Raw genomic sequence first — 14,781 nt, 5'->3', positions numbered from 1 at the left:
GGGCAAGAAATGGCAGTTCCTGAACTTGGCGACGCGCAGCGTGGGCGCGAGGTGGAGTGCGGACGTTGGCAGCGACCGCATATGCCCATCATCAAAAGTGAGCTCCTCGAGCTGATCTAGGGCGGGGGATCGGAACCAGTCGTCTCGAATGGAACTTGCCCATTCTATGGCCTTTGGTTGGGCCAAGGTGACTGTCGAGGATCTTGGAGAACGCATCCAAGCTTTTGCGATAGCCATGGCAGAGCTCGTGGGTGTCGATGTCGAGAGGGTTGGAGTTCCATAGGGGGCGCCACCACCGGGAAAGGAGGGTTGTCCGCGCCCCATATTTGATTGGGAGGAGGGAGATGATGACTCTCAACATATCATCAGGGAGGCTGCTGATTAAGTCTAGGCCTGCTGGAATCGCTTTCGGTTCTAGCTTGCCCCGCCTCCGCTTGTTGGCAGCCCCGTTCTCCACCTCCAGAGTCTCCTTGTCAGCGGCGCTTTCTGATAGAAATGGGAGTACATGGAATATTTAGTTAAAACAGGGCAATAGAAAAGTGTATTGGTAACTAGAAGTTATTAGGTAGGAATATAGTAAGAAAAGGGAATAACAATTGGTTTCTTAAATACTACACAATTCATTTGACATTGCTGGGTAAGTCAACATATGCAGATAGTTGAAAAGAAAACTTACTTCGAACAAAGTCTGGACGGATGATTTTGTTGGGGAAGTTAGCATATATCTCATACCAGGCCCTTCTATGTGCAGTGCAATTTTAGTGCCAGCTTTCAATACATAAAACATTGCAATTCATTCGAAAAGCCAGTGGCAAAAGAGGAGTCACCACGTTCATCAAGTCTTACAGTAGCAACGATTGTAAATCCATGGTTTGTGTGTAGTATGACATCCGTGGAGCCTTGATCTATGTAAAGGGAAAAATTGTGCACTACATAATCTGTTGCATAGCGAGGGATGTCCTACAAAAATGGTAGGATTGTTAAAGAAAATATGGTAACATGAAAATATGGGCCCAAATTGAAAGAACTGTACAGCAGTTGAAATCGAAGGACAAAAATCTATAATTAAACAGATAGGGTAAACATGATGTCATGGAAAAATGAGAGTAATCGAAAGAACAATACATCATTAATTTTCCTAATATAGAAAGAAGAGGGGAAAATCCCCTTTGACGTATATGGTGCATGTGGCACCTTTTATCCAAATGTAGCAATATTTAGAATATGTTCAGGAAAGTAGGCCATGCCAACCGATTTAGGGTGAGATTGAACATACCGCGCGCGTCCTCAATTTATCTGGTACAATGAGATGGAATCTCTGGCGGCGGTCGCCAAGTCCTGAAGTGTCGGCGCACTGTACATTCTATGAATGAAAGAAAACCCTCAAATCAGCTCGAATAAAAATGAATTCACGGCGATTTACATCGGGTGATTAAAGGAGGCAGATGAACTGGGATAAGAGATGAGATAATATCTCATTAAATTAGTTACCTCGTCGTCCATGAGAAAGAACCCTCAGTACGGAAGATTCCCCAACCGAGCGGAGCTGGGTCGACCACGAGCAGCGTCGAGAAAGTCGATGCCGATAGGCGGCGGCAAGCGGAAGTGGCGAAATGCGGTGGACTTTGCCGGCAACCTGGCGGTGGCGGCAGGCGTCGAGGTAAGTGTTTACCGCAGCGATAGGCGGTGCCATGGCATAGACGCGGAGGAGCTTGTGCAGGTGTGAATGGGGACCGTACCGGAGGGGGTGGCGGGCGGGGTAAGGGTTTTTGTGACGTGGGGATGGTGAGGGTTTTATTTTTTGTTTTTTGAATTGGGTGGTGAGGGTTTTCTGTCCCACAAAGAATTTTGGGGGTGACGGTTTGCTAGAGCGAACCGTGTGTGATTGAAGCAGCAGGCAAAATGAAAGTCATTGCACACGGTTCCAATTTTGGGAACCGTGTGTGATTGACGTACTACCTCTGTCCTGGTTTATTGGTCCCCCGTTGTAATTTTTACCAAAATTTGACGAAATATTTAACATACTCAGACATAGATAATAAGTGTACACGTACATAAGCATAGTTCAACCATAAGTACATAGTTCAACCATCATTAAATATACTCAAGCGTACAAAGTTCGATCCATCCCACATCTCATCTCACATGCGGCCGGCACGATCCTGAAGCTTCTCCAGGTACTCGGCGTACGCGCCGTGCGCCACCCTGCGAGTCTGCTTGAAGGAGCCAACGGCCCGTCCTCTTGCATGCGCCAGAACACTTAGATACGCGTCATGAATCTTTTGGTTGCAAAATGGGCATCCATAGTCATCGTTCCAGGTCCTAATACGCCTGTTATGCATTCCCGCATAAAGCTCCCTCAGGATTCGCCTCTTGTACCCCCTCTGGGCATCTTCATCCTCGCTGTCCACATCGTCAGACAACACCTATACAAATAGTAAAACAAATTTGGCATCAAATCACTGATTACATGCCGTGAAGTAGGATTAGGAATTTATGGCTATTTATTTATACATATCCAGAGATTATGGTTCGATTTTTAAGCACAGTCGTCTATGTACAGACCAATCTTGAAGAAAATAATGGCACAAACATATGTAGGTCATTCAAAATCAATTGTCAAGTCCTGGCTAGGAATTATTAGCACGAACACTAACCCTAGTCGGATTACTAGCAGAAATCATTTGCACAGATGAAACAACTAATCACTTATCACATGTACCATTCAAACAATCAATACACTACACGGATCTAACAAAACTTACTCAGATTTCATGGATTGGGAGAACATAACCACAGGATTTCTATTCCAAAAAGGGGGAGGCAGGAGTAACCAGAGAAACCCTATGATCTATTTGACACATAAATGGGTATAGATGACTAAGCAGTTGTCCGTCATCGTCGGAGTCGTCGCCGAAGTGGTCTTCGGAGTCATCGCCGGAATGGTTGTCGGAGTCGGTGTGGAACTCCGCCTCCGGCTGTGGAAGCTCGACGACGTCAGGGTGCAGCGATAACTCGTCGGCGATGACGGCAACCTCCGTCTCCATCTCCACGCCGTGCTCCAGTGCTTTAGCAGCCCCGGCGTTGCCACTCCCTCCGATGGGGCGCTTCGGCAGCATCCTCATACACTGACGGCTTTGAGGACTGAGAGCGGCGTCGAGGATGCAAGCAGAGAGAGAGGATTGTGTGTGCGTAGCGAAGATGGGGGGTGCGGCCGCTTGGGCACCACATTAATATGGAGTAGTGGGAGTTGTGGGAGAGAGGCGGGCGACGGTCAAACCGATGGCTCGCCTCCCGGTGAGCCTGCGCACTCGATTGGTGGCATGCCTACCAAAGTTTCACACAGCTACTCGCACGCCTCCCGATGACACTGTGCAGCTAGCACGCCTCCGTCAATTCACACACCTGCACACACGCTGATAATCCCCAAGTGCAGGGAATCATCGTAGCAATTCCCAAAGGTGGAAGTGATAAGTATGGAGTGTCGAACCCACAAGGAGCTAAAGGTAAGATCAATATTCTCTCAAGTCCTATCTGCCACTGATACGACTCTACGTACACCGAACGTTTGCTTCCAACTAGAAACGAAAAATAAAACTACGTTGTGGGTATGAAGAGGATAACTTTGCATGGTATCGGAGAGCTAAAATATATAAGTAGGTGCTGTTATCATAAAGTTAGAATATATTACTAAATATTATAAATAGCGAGTGTGGAATAATGATGGGTCGGTGTGCGGAATTATCCTAGGCGATCGTTAACAAGACCGGTAGTTGTCATTGCAATTTCATATGAGGGAGAGGCATAAGCTAACATACTTTCTCTTCTTGGATCATATGCACTTATGATTGGAACTCTAGCAAGCATCCGCAACTACTAAAGATCATTAAGGTAAAACCCAACCATAGCATTAACATATCAAGTCCCCTTTATCCCATACGCAACAACCCCCTTACTCGGGTTTATGCTTCTGTCACTCAAGCAACCTACTATAAGCGAATCATGAACGTATTGCAACACCCTACAACGGGAATCCCTCATGCTTGTGCGACACGGAGGGCACAATAGGACAGCACCAAAATAAAACATACAACTCATACCAATCTAGATCATCAATCAACCCAAAGACAAAGGATGTCTACTCAAAACATCATAGGATGGCAACACATCATTGGATCATAAAATGTGGCATAAAGCACCATGTTCAAGTAGGGATTACAGCGGGGTGCGGGAGAGTGGACCGCGTAAAAGAGATGAGGATGGTGATGTTGATGAAGACGATCACCGCGGCGATGATTCCCCTCCCGATGGCACTCCGGTGCCACCGAGAGAGAGGAGGGGAAGTTCTCCCCCTTGTGCTTCCTCCTCCATGCCCCCCTGGATGGGGAGAGGTTCTCCCTCTGGATCTTGGCCTTCATGGCGATGATGGCCCCTCCGGGATCCTCCTCCATGGCCTCCGGTGATGATGGCCCCCTCCGGCAGGGTGCCAGAGAGGGCCTAGATTGATTTCTCGTGGCTACAGAGGCTTGCGGCGGCGGAACTTCCGATCTAGGTTATTTTCTGGAGGTTTGGGTATTTATAGGAGAGGTTGGCGTCGAGAATAAGTCAGGGGGCCCACGGGAAGTCCACGAGGCACAGGGGTGCGTACTAGGGGGTGGGCGTGCCCTCCACCCTCGTGGGGCCCACGGGCCTCCCCTCCGGTAACTCTTTGTTCCAGTATTTTTTATATTTTCCAGAAAAATTCTTCGTTGATTTTCATCGCATTCCGAGAACTTTTATTTCTGCACAAAAACAACACCACGGTAGTTCTGCTGAAAACAGCGTCAGTCCGGGTTAGTTCTAATCAAATCATACCAAAACCATATAAAACTATTCTAAACATGGCATGAATACTTCATAAATTATAGATACATTGGAGACGTATCACACGCCTCCCCGTCTGCCTGCGCGGCGGACTGCTTGCATGCGTCCCGTCAACTCACGCCTGCTCGCACGTCATACGGGTCGCGCGGCGGCATGTATATTGTTTTTCTATTTGGATGATTAATGTTGCCGCTTTATTCCTTAGCCGAACCATGGCACGTATCCATTGTTGGTCTAACGCTCACGGTTCGAATAAATAAATCGTTTGGGATATTGGTTCCCAATTATTAATAATCTCCTGTTTGTAATTAGATAAAGATTACATCAAAACTGGTCTCAAATTTGACAACAAAAAAGTACAATGCCACTTTGTATTGGTGTCCATATGACAACACGATAAGTTTCATGAACTTCAAATAAGTTTTGGATGTACTAGAATTTAAAAATCAAGATTCTCAATGTTTGAAATTTGTTGAAAGGGGAGTAAACATGCACCTAGTGAAACACATGTGTTTTTGCAATCCATTTAGGTGCACTGTCACGTGTGCATGTAGCTCAAATTTGATTTTTGCACATTATACCCATAGAAAATCAATCAATCAATGTACTAAAACGTCTTAATGATCTGTGTGATATTTTTTAAATTAAAACGTCCCTCCTTTGGTAACATGTATGTTAACCACGGGATAATTAATTTAACATGCATCGTAGTTGCGGTGGATTCGCGGTGTGTGTGTGGGTGTGTGCGTCTGGGGGTGGCAGGTGGCTCGCAGTACACTACGAGTTGTGAGCCACCGTGTGGGTTGGCCGTTTTGTTAAGGCAGGCCGGTGCCACATCAGAGTCGTGAACATCATTACTTAAAACATTACAGAACCCTTTCATACATAAATGTTTTGTCCACATGCAGTCGATGGCTGTCCTACACGACACTCGATACTCGCATGTGATGCTTTCTGTGGGCCCGCGAGGTCGTCGTCCATCACTTTGATGAACAGCCGGCAGTGAGGTTAATTTGACCAGCAAGGTAGAATCTTTTTTGTTTGTGTTATGGTGGTATATAGTACGTGTCGAAGAGGTGGGGGGGACTAGCATATATACTATATGTACGCGTCCGTGAACAAGTACACCTCACTCAGTGTCGGCAATTTTTGGTTACCGAGGCACGTGCCACATCAAAATTGTGAAATGGATTATTCTAACATCACACAACACCTTTTTGGGCCACATGCATATCCTAGCTAGGACACTCACGTGTGACGCTTCCATTTGTGGGCCCACGAGGACATCGTCGATGCATGCATGCATCACTTTGACCTACATCGGGAGAGGTTAATTAATTTCACCATCGATGAGGATTCTTTTGGGTTGTACATATATTACGACAAGAGCATATAGTATGCGGTGAAGAGGAGGGAAGGGGACCATCATATGTAGTACGCTTGATATGAACCTCACTCCGTGTGGGTGCATGGTTTACGGTTTTTGAGGCATGTGGCACATCAAAGTTGTGCATTTTGGGTATTAACAATATATATATATGTTTGGCCCACATGCAAAGCGGTGGTGGTTGTCCTCTCGCACCCACTTAAGCGGCTATCAGCGATATCGATGCTTTTCACCTGTGGGCTCGCTTGGTCCGTCACTACTTTTTGCCTGACAACAAGAGAGGTTAATTTGAATTAGGAGGGGATTATTATTTTTGCTCTGGGATGACATGCATGATACAGTTTGAGCACACACACACATGCATGTGTACGCATGAATCCCTCCCATCGAGTCGAAGTGGCTAGTACAATGACACATCATGAACCGATCTCGCTCTGTGTGGGGAGCTAGTGTACGATTTTTGACACACGCGCCACATCAATGTTGTGTATTCAAACATGCATGCACGCATCACCTCCATACATATGCATGTAGTGGTTGCCTTCGAACGATACACTCCCTCGCGTGGTTATCGGCGACAAGCCTATATATTCGTGGGCCCGCGTGGACATCCATGATCACCTTGACCAACAACAAGATAGGTTACCATGGCGGATTCTTCATTTGGTTCGTGTTATCGTAGTATAGGTCATGGTGAGATTCAGACCTAATTAAGTTTGAGCGCATATACTATGCACGCATGCATGCATGAATCCCCGTCGTTGGCTTGAAGTGTGGTGTAACATACATATGCATCGTCAACCTAACCCTCACTCAGTGTGTGGATTTCTAGTTCGAAATCACGGTGCCACATCAAAGTTGTTCCATTGTTACTCAAAAACACACCTCTCCATACATATGTTTGGGCCACACGCATGCAGTGGTTGTCTTCGGGGACTAGCTACTTGCATGATTATTGGCGAGCTAGCCCATCTCCGGGGTCGCATGGACGACCATCAGTTTGACCAACAACAAGAGAGAGGTTGTATGACCAAGGTGGATTATTCTTGGTCCGTTTTACGATCCATCTTGGTGAGATATATGCCTCTCTGGCCGCCGACTGAAAGTGTGTGTGTGGGGGGGGGGGTTGCTACTTCGCACTTTGCTAGGTGAACCTTGGTTGGGGGGGCATGCATTCATAGCTTAGGATTCCCTTCGTGGCGACACGAGGGGGGTGGGGGCTGCTAGCTACTTTGCACTTTGCTAGGTGAACCTCGGTTGGGGGGAGGGGGCATGCATTCATAGCTTAGGGTTCCCTTCGTGCCAACACGAGGGAGGGTTGCTAGCTACTTCGCACTTTGCTAGGTGAACCTCGGTTGGGGGGAGGGGCATGCATTCATAGCTTACGATTCCCTTCGTGTCGACACGAGGGAGGGGTGGCTGCTAGCTACTTAGCACTTTGCTAGGGTGAACCTCGGTTGGGGGGGGGCATGCATTCATATCTTAGGATTCCCTTCGTGCGGACACGAGGGAGGGGGCTGCTAGCTACTTCGCACTTTGCTAGGTGAACCTCGGTTGGGGGGGGGGGCATGCATTCATAGCTTAGGATTCCCTTCGTGCCGACACGAGGGAGGGGGGCTGCTAGCTACTTCGCACTTTGCTAGGTGAACCTCGGTTGGGGGGGGCATGCATTCATAGCTTAGGAATCCCTTCGTGCCGACACGAGGGAGGGGGGCTGCTAGCTACTTCGCACTTTGCTAGGTGAACCTCGGTTGGGGGGCATGCATTCATAGCTTAGGATTCCCTTCGTGCCGACACGAGGGAGGGGGGCTGCTAGCTACTTCGCACTTTGCTAGGGTGAACCTCGGTTGGGGGGGCATGCATTCATAGCTTAGGATTCCCTTCGTGCCGACACGAGGGAGGGGGCTGCTAGCTACTTCGCACTTTGCTAGGGTGAACCTCGGTTGGGGGGCATGCATTCATAGCTTAGGATTCCCTTCGTGCCGACATGAGGGAGGGGGGCTGCTAGCTACTTCACACTTTGCTAGGTGAATGAACCTCGGTTGGGGGGGGCATGCATTCATAGCTTAGGATTCCCTTCGTGCCGACACGAGGGAGGAGGGGGGCTGCTAGCTACTTCGCACTTTGCTAGGTGAACCTCGGTTGGGGGGAGGGGGCATGCATTCATAGCTTAGGATTCCCTTCGTGCCGACACGAGGGGGTGGGGCAAGCAATACCGTGCGCTTTGCGAGAGAGGTGCCACATCGAAGTTGCATTTGGTATTTGAAAATCAAACCACCCTTTTGATACATAAATTTGGTCCACATGCAAGTGTGTTCGTGTTCTGACCCTCTCCCGCGTCATTTTTCGCCAAATTTATGCACATTAGACAAGTCGGATGACGCAAGAGACACGGTTCACTCAAACTAACCGTGTGGCACGCCGGTGCACCTGTCACGCACACATCCGCACAGTACATTGGGCTCCACGAGTCCCCCCCTCTCAAAAATATCTGCCCGCCTCGAGGGTTTTTCTGTTTCATAACACACGGTTGTTATCTCCGGACCGTGTGCAATGTTTCTTGTTCCCAATCCCGCCCGCACCCCTAGAAAATATCTGCCCGCCTCGAGGGTTTTTCTGTTTCATAACACAAGGTTGTTATCTCCGGACCGTGTGCGATGTTTCTTGTTCCCAATCCCGAATGCATCCCTAGAAAATATATGCCCGCTTCAAGGGTTTTTCCGTTTCATAACACACGGTTGTTATCTCCGAACCGTGTGCGATGCACTATCATCAAAATTTGCAATAGCCCGGCATTTCACTCCCGCGTAGTAAAATTTTCAGTACCACATCATTTCCACAAACACCCCCCCTCCACACACACACACACACACACCAAAACCTCCTCGGGCGCGCGCACACACACACACCCCTTCCCTCGCTCGAAACCCTAGCAAGGTCCCCGCCGCCACTGCCGCCGCCGCCGCAAGGGCTCCATTGTCAACATCTGCCGGTTTGCCCGTGTAGCTTACCCACCGATCTCATACCCAGGCTGCCCTGAGTTTCTTAGATGACGCCTGCCAAATGCCCCCTTTCCCATAGATCCCCATCCCCCACTCCGGAGCATCGCAGCCTAAGCCCAGCTACGCTTCTCGTGGAGCTCGAGGAGCGACTGGCCCAAAAGAGGTGTATAGCGGTCTCTTCGCCCGACGTCGCCGAGGAAGCTGACGACCATTACTAGCGGCAGACACTCAAGCAGCGGGCTAGAGTATGCGGGCATGCCTCGTCCGCCGGCTACAACATCGAGGTCATCGACAGCGACGCCCTGAGGCGGGCTGTGTCACAGGTTAAGTGGCCCACCCCCAACCCCTCGTGTTCAACCGCCGTCGATGTCATCCATGGCCCCGCCGCTGATCTCCTCTGGCTAGCTATCAACAATTTGCCATTCTACATCGCCATGGAGCCCCTTTTGTCATTTCTGAAGGATATGTTCTGCGACACTGGCTTGGGATCCACAGCTTCCAAGTCAGACCTCATCGACAGCGACCATGAGAAGGGCACCCTCTCCGGCTCTTCCAAGGGGAAAGAGCCCATCTGCTCTTCCAAGGGGAAAGCGCCCGTCTTCGACATCAGGGAGGGCACCCTACAGCCATGCTCTTCCAAGGGGAAGGAGCCCATCTGCGACAACATGGAGTGCATCCAGGGTCTGTGCTCTTCCCACGGGAACGAGCCCATCTGTGACAAGTGAGGAAACCCATGATTTGTTTATTTCAGTTGTTCACAATGTGATGCTCTATATGTGCAATTATTTACTGTGCAGTACATTTCATCAATCCAGTTTTAAACATACCGATAGGAATGCATATATTTGCTTGTTGTTAAGCCAGTTATAGCTAGCATATGCCTCTTTTAAAGTTTTTTGATTGTTCGGTTGTTTGTAGTTAGCATATGTTCAGTTTCAAATGCTATCTTTGGTTGTTCGTAGTATGCCTTGTTTATTCCAGTTATTCACAACGTGATGTTCTATATGTGCAAGTATGAACTGTGCAGTTCAATTTCATCAGTACCAGATTCAACAATACCACTATGAATGACTACATTTGGTTGCTGCATCTTGTAGTTAACACGCCTTTCCATTTTTATTTAACCATAACCAGTGTACTTAGACCGGCACAATACCAGTTTGAATGACTATGTTTGCTTGTTGTTAAATGTTAGGCCTGTTGCAGTTAGCACACCTTTCCACTTGTTTTGCTTTACTAGCGTGCTTAAACCTGCACACTGAAGCTATCTTTTGGAGATTATTTTGTCTGCCATGTATAATTTTGGTTGATGTTTAGCCTGTTGTGCTTAACATGCTTCTCGATGTACCTACACAGGACAATTTTGGGAACGACTGTTGTTTTCCATCGAGGTTAGTTTCATCCCATGGCTTATATCTGCTCACTGTTCAGGATATCGGTAGCTGGTACCATATAGGCCGGCGGCTGATAAGGGACTAATCGGTGAATCGGACTTTTAACTGAATATATCTGCAACCCATTTTTCGTTAGGTTAACTAGGGCCATATGTAATATATCTGAGGCTACATAGCAACATGCACTGTACTTAATGTCTAAATATGCAATCCTAGGCTACATAGCAACAAGGAAGAGTGTTACATTAATGTTCTAATGATGTCTAGATATACGTAGAAGAGCAGCAGCAGCAACAGCAACAACACAACCCTGTTTGGATACTCAACTTAGCTAGAGGTTAGAGTTAGTTTCTAGCTCATTACTAACCCTGAACTAACTCCATCCAAAGAGTTGTTTGGATGGCAGGGTTAGATTGACAATAAATGCACTAGGAGAACTAGCTCCAATTAGCACCTCTTGGGTTGGATAGTTTTTTTGGGTGGGTTATAGATGCAACTAGCTCAAACTAGCCCTCATGTTTAGATATACTTTAGGGCTATTTGAGCCCGAACTAGCTCAAACTAACTGTAACCCATGGATACAGCAGCAGTTAATCAGCCGATAATTTGTAAGAATGAACTAAACTCCTTCCGGCCCATAATATAAGATGTTAATTCATCTAATATGTGAGTATATTGGATGTTATAAGATACTCCCTCCGTTCCTAAATATTTGTCTTTTTAGAGATTTCAAATGGACTACCACATACGGATGTATATAGACATATTATAAAAGAATGTTGTACTACATCATTGGCAATTGCTGTTTAGCTTCTAATATTAACTTGGTGCTTTTAGGTACATGTGTCATTGGTAAAGATCCGCGTTTCGACCCTTTCTGCGTATGGGGCAATGAGATATCGATGAACCAGCATCAAGTGAGGAAGCTGATAAAGATTGTTAGTAAAATGGGTCCAAAGATGGCAATTAAACTATTTGTTTACACTTTATCCAAGACAACAGCGAACTGCAGGATGGTAAGTAAGAACTCTGCAGCCTTCCTTTTACTGCCCATAATGAGTTGTGTTAGATGACAATGTCTGAATCTTTTTCCTTTGCAGTGGTTGCCAAAGCAGTTTACTCAAGATTACCTCTCAAACTACATGATTGGTGGGCATGCAAAGGTTAAAGTATTTCTACCAGAACACGATGATTATCTAGATGTTTTCATGAAGACCGTGAAGGATGGGCGGTCGGCCATCACAAGGGGTTGGACTAGAGTCGTGCGTGCCTTCTGCATGGAGGAGGGCACAATATAGGCATTCCGCTTCACCTTGTTTAGCAACCAGAATATATTTCGCCTCTTTCTTTACCATCTTTAATAGTACAAGTATACAACTGTGGTTCATCATTCTTTATTTGGTTCTTATGTAATTCTTGAACATATGTACCTATGAATCGAATAATGCTTTGGTTGTTTGAACCTGATGGATATGAATAAAGCTATAGCATACATTAAAATTCAAATTCAAATCCAAATCCGGTACAATTTGGAAAAGCAGCAATTAAATTACGCTCTCCAGGTTGTTACGGCACACACGGTTGGTAAAACACAAACATTTGCGATATGCACCATAATCCGAGACGGTTCACAGAGAGGAAACATGTGCAAGCATGCACACAGTTGCCGTTTGCAAAGCGTGTGCGATGTCAGACAATATCACAAACGGTGCGGGCAAACTAAACATTTGTGTTAGTTGCCTTATCGTACATGATTCGCAACCATGAACTGTTTCAGATGAAGTATGCATCGTAAATGTTGCACCACAGAATAGCGTGTGCGATAGTTGTCGTGTACAACGACAGTCCGATGTTTCGTAATCATGTCCGACACTCGTATGATGATTAGCTAGTCTTCTTATTGGTGAACCATTTGTGATGGGCCGCGCATCATACACGTTCTATAATAGTGAACCGTTTGTGATGGGCCACGCATCGTAAACGTAGCACCACAGAATACCGACTGCGATGGCAATGTGAGCAGAAACGAGTAGGAGTACTGTAGGGGCCCTATCCCCGACGGTTTCTGGGTCGTGTGGAAAGGAGCCCCCTATCGCCCACACTCACTTGGTGACAGTTCCAAATGCCGTCGCGGAAAGGGGTTAAAAACCGTTTGTTTAGGACCGACGCCCACCAGCGACAAGTAGAGGCTTGACTGATGATTTCCCACACATTAGATGATATGAAATTTGTTCCCATATAAATTTTTCCTGATGAGAGGAAATTCATAGACAGAAAATTAATCCATTCAGTAGGTACCTGGATAACATTAGTGCTGTCCTGGGTGGAAGCAAAATGTTTCTTACAGATCATTGCTCCTTCTTTTCCAATAAGATCCTCTTCATTGCTCATATGGCCAGTGGTGACATCTTTAATGATATGATCCTACTCCTCCACATTGTTCTGTGTACCTGGGCAGACAGTGTGAGCCTGGTTAGCAAATACAGGTATAGGGAAACCAGGTGGAGTTGACATGTCTAATAGTGAATCTTCACCTCTCTCAGCTAATACATTCTGGACAACATTGACATTGAAGTTTGCATAATCATCCTCTGCATTCTTTTCCTTGTTTTCCTTATTATCAGTTTTCTCTGCTTCCTCTAGAGCCATGATTTGATTTGTATGTGCTAGGGGGAAGTTTACTATTTCCAACTGTGCTACTCTGGCAGACTTTTCCACATTAGTGAGAAATTCTGATATCATAGGATCCCTGAGTGTCTTTGTGGTGAGTTTCTATTTGCATATTGATAGCTTCAAGATGTGGGTCAGGTACAAGTTTTTGACGCCCCCGATTTGACCGTACACTAATCATGCACGCAAATGTGTACGATCAAGGTCAGGGACTCACGGGAAGATATCACAACACAACTCTACAACATAAATAAGTCATACAAGCATCATAATACAAGCCAGGGGCCTCGAGGGCTCGAATACAATTGCTCGATCACAGACGAGTCAGCGGAAGCAACAATATCTGAGTACAGACATAAGTTAAACAAGTTTGCCTGAAGAAGGCTAGCACAAACTGGGATACAGATCGAACAAGGCGCAGGCCTCCTGCCTGGGATCCTCCTAACTACTCCTGGTCGTCGTCAGCGGCCTGCACGTAGTAGTAGGCACCTCCAGTGTCGTAGGTGTCGTCGTCGACGGTGGCGTCTGGCTCCTGGACTCCAGCATCTGGTTGTGACAACCAGATAGAAAAGAAAAGGGGGAAAAGAGGGAGAGAAGCAACCGTGAGTACTCATCCAAAGTACTCGCAAGCAAGGAGCTACACTACATATGCATGGGTATATGTGTAAAGGGGCATATCAGTGGACTGAACTGCAGAATGCCAGAATAAAAGGGGGAATAGCTAGTCCTGTCGAAGACTACGCTTCTTGCCATCTCCATCTTGTAGCAGGTAGAAGAGAGTAGATTGAAGTCCTCCAAGTAGCATCGCATAGCATAATCCTACCCGGCGATCCCCTCCTCGTCGCCCTGTTAGAGAGCGATCACCGGGTTGTAGCTGGCACTTGGAAGGGTGTATTTTATTCAGTATCCAGTTCTAGTTGTCATAAGGTCAAGGTACAACTCCGGGTCGTCCTTTTACCGAGGGTCACGGCTATTCGAATAGATAAACTTCCCTGCAGGGGTGCACCACATAACCCAACACGCTCGATCCCATTTGGCCGGACACACTTTCCTGGGTCATGCCCGGCCTCGTAAGATCAACGCGTCGCAGCCCCACCTAAGCACAACAGAGCGGTCAGCACGCCGGTCTAACCCTATGCGCGCAGGGGTCTGGGCCCATCGCCCTATGCACACCTGCACGTTGCGTACGCGGCCGGAAGCAGACCTAGCCTAGTGGCGTTCCAGTCCAATCCGGCGCGCGCCACTCAGTCGCTGACGTCAAGAAGGCTTCGGCTGATACCACGACGCCGGGATACCCATAACTACTCCCGCGTAGATGGCTAGTGCGTATAGACCAAATGGCCAGACTCAGATCAAATACCAAGATCTCGTTAAGCGTATTAAGTATCCGCGAATGCCGACCAGGGCCAGATCCACCTCTCACCTAGGCGGTCTCAACCTGCCCTGTCGCTCCGCCACAAAGATC

The sequence above is a fragment of the Triticum aestivum genome, chromosome 6D, assembly GCF_018294505.1.
Source record: "Triticum aestivum cultivar Chinese Spring chromosome 6D, IWGSC CS RefSeq v2.1, whole genome shotgun sequence".
NCBI classification, from domain to species: Eukaryota; Viridiplantae; Streptophyta; class Magnoliopsida; order Poales; family Poaceae; genus Triticum; species Triticum aestivum.
Note: the sequence above shows the minus strand (reverse complement) of the source record.